We start from the raw sequence: 6,167 nt of genomic DNA, 5'->3' as shown, positions 1-6,167 counted from the left end.
CACATATTCAGTTCAGTTTCTCATTTCTATACGATTGTTTAATTAAACAGTTCAGTTCATCTACCAACATTTATACGTTTTCTTTTGCAGCCTTCTTTCTCTACCCAAATAATATCGCCTCACAAACATGTGCCCCCCCCCTGAGTATGTGGGATTGAAAATACTATCTGCATTGTCAAGCATATCAAGTCTACGTTCGTAGCAGTTAATGCAAGAGCTATTAAACGTTCTGGAAATGGTGCGTTCCTAAATAATTGTTCTTCCATCATTCGCTCCGTGCCTCGTGATATTCTGAGTAAGTGCTGGTTGGACATAAGTGCTTGTGAGGGAACCATTTGGTAATAATATGGAATCAAAAATTGGCATGTGTGTGTACAGGGTTGGTGCTTGGTGACTGTGTTCCTCGTGTCCTTCTTCTCAGATTATTGTGTGCTCTATTATCCCCCATTACTCTACTTGTCTCTGGATTATCTCTCCAGAGCTCATGCAGCCTCTGCCCTCGTGCGCAAATACTTCTATCCAACTCTGCCAGATCCCACTTAAGAGATGTTCCAGGAGTGGTATAGCTGTATTTGTCACCACAGACAGGAAGCTATTCTATCTATGTCTCCGGATTATTTCTCCGGAGCTCATGTAACTTCTGTCCTCGTGCGCAAGCACGTCTATCCAGCTCTGCCAGATCCCACCTAAGGGATGTTCCAGGAGTGGTATAGCCGCCCTTGCCACCACAGACAGAAAGTTATTCTACTTATATTACTTATGTTACTTATTTTACTAACATTACTCTTATTTCTATTCATATATGTGCTAATACACTATATGTATATTTGTATGTATGGAACTAATAAGTACAGTATGAATATGTTGACATTAAATTTATTACATATATTTTTATAGCACTATATGAGTGTACTTAATCAATTTAACCAATAACCATCTTCTGCTACCACATATTCAGAAATTCTATTTTTATCCGGTTCTTTCTTCACTTGCCACACGTTTCACAATTCAAGACATTATACCAATCGCAACATCATAAAATCACAGAATTACAACCACAAATCAAACTTATCTATTCTAATTTTCTAATCATGCATTCCCACCAGCCACCTGATCAGGACTTTTCCACCTGTCACCTAAGCCCTGCTAAAGGAATTTTCCAGTCCCTAGAGCAGCGGTTATACAGGAATTTTCCGCTGGAATTTTTCCACTCGCCCGTTCAGCCCTATCTATCATGCCAATCATTATACCTGGACGTACTATGGTATCATGATGATAGCGGTATCCACGAGATTTCCTTTCACACCGTAGTTGTATACTACATATTACCACGGTACCTAGGTATATTGTAGTACACGGTTACTTGTTCCATGCCAACGCATGCACGCACCTACACAATCACACACCCTACCTACCAGTATTTCTTATATCCACTCTTCCAATCAACACTATTTGTTAATTGAAGGCAGCCCTACTTATAAAATGTTACACACTTGCACAATACAAATAACAACAAGCTCAGCAAGCACAAAAGCACAAAGCACATCAACAACAATTTATAAGCGCATACTTTTTTGCTATTTCTTCAAATTGCATTTAACATTACATTACACATTACATTACTCAATTTCCACATAATTTGGTTCCCGGGGCCAGCCAGTATGCCCCCCAAGAATCACCCGACCCCCACAGACAGCAGAAAAACTATAGCAGAATTTGAATAACAGGTTTCTGCTTACCTTGTCCCTATTGCCGGCAGTTCCGCTGACTGCGTAGGGTCGCCGACCCCCAAGGGGCTGCAACGACCAGCCGGGGTATCCTGCCGACAACGCCAATATGTCGTGGCAAATTTGTTGTATACTATGCCAAATTTCCAAAACAAAATCAATAACTACTCAAGCACTGAAATAGCAAAAGAGTTTATTGCAGCCAAAAGTAAATGGACAGCACTGGGCCAGCCAGACAAAAGACAAACAGACAAACTGCGAAGCTGTCTATCTCTCACCTCCTCTAACTTCCCTAATTTTACATGGTTTATATACCTTCATTTAACACTTACATCATTGTTTGCTCCTCCTTAAGTCAAGAAATCACTTAATATTTATTAGATGTAAGCCAATTTTGCCTAGGTTAGGTTGGTTAGGTTGATGTAGCGCCTCCCAATTGCGTAATCTCCTTTTTTCCTTTTTTTTTTCACCTCATATTTATTTAAGTCTGGGCCTACGAAATCTTATGCTTTCCCTTTTTTGGAGAAAATTTGGTTTGTTCCTGTTTCTTGACCAGAGCATTGACCACCGCTGGTGACTTGAGGTTTTGTTGAAGCCGCAATCAATTTTTCTGAAATTTCCTCATCAAGATGTGTAAGTGTTTTATTTTCATAATTATATTTAATTTTTTATTATTCTCATCACAGTATATTTTGTCTTATTTGTTTTTAACTGTCCATTATATATTTTAGAGATTTTAGCTATTCTAGAGACATTTATAGAAATTATTTGTCTATTGGTACTTTAACATATGTTCTGGTTATTCATTTAGATTGTGCTTATACTAATTAATTTAACAGATTATTTTAATGATTTTTTCCCTTATATTTTAACTGAGATAAGCATTGAAGTATATTTAATCAGCTTAAATCTGATTAAAGTATTGAACTGACTTTAATCAGATCAATTCAATCAATTGATCATGTTTGTTAGTATTTAATTTTTGTCTACGTACTTATTATTCCCATATTATGTGGGAATGTAAGGTTAATTTAAACAATCACATTACTCTGATCATTGCATGATTATTTGCCAGTTTTGAACTTACACTACTAAAATCAAGGTTACATGATTACATGTATACATATATGTATATGTTACAATATTAGTTTAATTTGGTTACTGGTTGGTAAAGAGATAATTAATTTTTTAGTTGTGCATGTTGCAGTATGCTTTGTTTTGTTATATTTCTTTTAATATGTGCAAATTGCATTTGTTTCATATATTTATTTAATATATATATATATTTTTATTATTTATTGTTCTAAAATATTTATTGTTCTAGTTCGCAGGCAGCGCTCTTCTCGTCCATCTTCTCGTCTAAGATTCCTTCTGGGAGCAGGTGGCTACACCTTCCCTTACCCAAATCGTCACAATTTGCGTCTGATTCGAGCTCTGATGGGCCTAGTCCGCCACCTGGAAATTGTGATTTACTTCAACAATTTACCTGATATACTTCTTATATTTTTCTTAACAATTTGATAAATCTGATCTTGTTTATCTGTTTTTCAAAGCAGAAGTCTGGCTTTTTTGCACTTTGTCCCAATTAAAGCAGAACCGAAAGTTTATTTTTATATTTTGGATCACTGCCTGCACTTTCTGAATTTTCCATTCCAATAAAGTTGCACAACTTTTTTGCACTCTGTGTGTACGGGTTGTTCTTGGGTCACACTTTGCACATTTTCTTTAATTTACATTACCCAACCATCGTTAATCATCTTAAGCGTAAACGTAGTAAATATTATTAGTATTATTATTAAAGATTACAGGTTATTATTTTTCCTGATGTTAGTTTTCTTATCTTATTGCTCTATTATCTAACTCCTGCCTTCTGCCTGCATGTTTTTCTCACTTCCTCAATTTGTCGTGCAGGCTGCGAGGATTAAGGCCTCTTGAACTAAGGCCTTCTGAGTATTTGGTACCTTCCACTCAACTTCAATTATAGTTCAATAATTTTTTTCCACACAGGTGATGCATCAGCGCTAAAGTTGGCGAGGAAACAACTGACGGCAGGCATTGGGAGGGCTAAATCCAGGGTCACCTTACGTCCAACGATCCGCGAAGTATGTGGAAGGGCATTAAGTGCATCACAGACTACAACACCAAAGATGCACAATGCCCTAGGGACCACTCCCTGCCTGATATACTAAACTCATTCTATGCCCACTTCGAGGAACATGACAACCCTCCTCCCTGTACCAAGCTCCCATTACTTCCTGATGACACGCCCCTTAAAGTAACAACAGCTGACGTGGAGAGAATTCTAAAAAGAATTAACCCCCGCAAAGCTGCAGGCCCTGATAACATACCAGGAAGGGTACTTAAGGACTGTGCTCACCAGCTGTCAGAAGTGTTAACTGACATATTTAACACCACTTTGTCAACTGCGACTGTTCCTACCTGCCTGAAGACTGCCACCATTGTTCCAGTTCCAAAGTGTTCAACAGTGACTTGTCTGAATGATTACCGCCCCATAGCTCTAAACCCGGTAATCATGAAGTGCTTTGAGAGGCTGGTCATAACTCACATCAAAGCCTCCATCGATGCCACTGTAGACCCCCATCAGTATGCGTACAAGACAAATCGCTCTGCAGATGACGCCATCTCATCAGTGATCCATACAGCCCTTACACACCTGGAGAATAAGAATTCCTACGTCCGCCTGCTTTTCCTGGACTTTTCCTTGCCTACAACACCATTTCTCCACAGACATTAATTCTTAAGCTTTCCTCTCTTGGCTTAAGCCCTTCAGTAGGGAACTGGGTCCTAGACTTCCTGACCAACAGATCTCAAACTGTCAGGATCCATGACACCATCTCCTCCACCATCACCATCAGCACAGGCTCGCCTCAAGGTTGTGTGCTGAGCCCCCTCCTGTTCACTCTGTTGACGTATGACTGCATAGCGAGATACTCCAGCTGTCATATAAAATTCGCAGATGACACAACAGTAGTGGGACGCATCACTGACAACGATGTTGTCAGTGATGTAATCCTATTACAGAGACGACGTAGAACAACTGGTACTACATCACTGTGTGGCATGCAATAGCACCGTAGCTGAGAGGAAAGCACTGTAGAGAGTAGTTAAGGCTGCACAGAGGACAGTGGGGAGCAGGCTCCCATCTTTCACCGAACTGTACACTGCAAGATGCAGAGGAAGAGCCCTCCGCATTATTAAGGACTCCACCCACCCTGCACATGCACTATTTCAACCTTTTCCCTTGGGCAGAAGGCTGAGGAGCCTTCAGTGCAAGACCACCAGGCTCAAAAACAGCTTTTACCCTAAAGCAATTAGACTGCTGAACTCTAGCCGTGCTCTGTAGGTCCTCTCTCATTAAACACAATCAAACTTTTAGTGTTATATAACTCTATGGTGCAATAAATATATATATATATAACCCTATAAGTCGAATATACAATGTGTGCAATACAGCCTCTGAAAATGTGCAATACACTATGTATAGTTTATGTCTAATTTCCTGCATAATATATCTCTGACTGCTCTTATTTATATTCATGTATATACATATTTACACCCTCATATTTATAGTACTATGCTATCTCTGTGGCTTAAACGGGACCTGGGTCCTAATTTCGTACCAGAACATGGACGTGTGCTGGTATGACAATTAAGCTCCTTGAATCCTTGAATCCTTAAAATTCAAGCAGAAACTGTCCAAAAACTCACAAGTTCAATGGATGCAAGAATTGGGAAGATGATATCAAGGAAGGGGTCCTATGTTAAGATGTAACATGCCCTGTTAGGATGTTCTTGATTTAAATAGCTTTGATTTCAGTAAATATGACCTCATAATGCTGCAAATTCAATGTAAGCCTATTTTCAGCTCTGTTGTGCATAATAAATTGGAACAGTGTGTTTTCAGTTATTTATTTTTTAAATAAATATTATTATTAGGAAGTTAGTTCAATAAAATTTGAGCAAGACCGAGCAGACGTCTCTGCCTAAAATTGTTTCTCTTTCTCTCTTTCTCTCTCATATATATATATATTCCCCCCATCAGCGAAACCTGTTTGATAATTTTACACCTCTCATGAATAAAAGGTGAGAAGAGGCATAACTGGGGGTTCTGTGGGTGTGCTTCACCTCGGAGCGCGCTGTCGCGTTGTATTCAAAGAATAGACTAAAACAAAATCATGTTTGCTTCAGCATTGGAAACAATATTGTATTAGGCTAACTTTATTAAAGATTATAAACTTTTGTATTCTTTGTTCACACATGTGGGCATCTTTAAATTTGAACAGAAAATAATAGTGGGCTGGTAGGAACGTTATTTTTCCTATAACTTAAACGGCTGAATGAAGTTAAATATACACAATATATTAATAATTGCGTTTGCTTTACATTTGAGCACTCATGTGTAAATAGCTTTTTCATTGC

The 6,167-nt window shown here is 38.5% G+C and overlaps 1 long non-coding RNA gene across 1 annotated transcript; it reads left to right on the top strand.

Annotated features, from left to right (window-relative positions):
* Positions 1–1,800: 1,800 nt before the first annotated feature.
* Positions 1,801–3,406, top strand: LOC128508510 (uncharacterized). Its single transcript, XR_008355922.1, has 2 exons — positions 1,801–2,360; positions 3,052–3,406. It is a non-coding gene; the product is annotated as an uncharacterized LOC128508510 (long non-coding RNA).
* Positions 3,407–6,167: the final 2,761 nt, after the last annotated feature.

The sequence above is a fragment of the Clarias gariepinus genome, chromosome 20 (genome assembly GCF_024256425.1).
Source record: "Clarias gariepinus isolate MV-2021 ecotype Netherlands chromosome 20, CGAR_prim_01v2, whole genome shotgun sequence".
NCBI lineage: Eukaryota > Metazoa > Chordata > Actinopteri > Siluriformes > Clariidae > Clarias > Clarias gariepinus.
The sequence above is the reverse complement of the archived record's forward strand: the minus strand, read 5'-3'. Positions and strand labels throughout refer to the sequence as shown.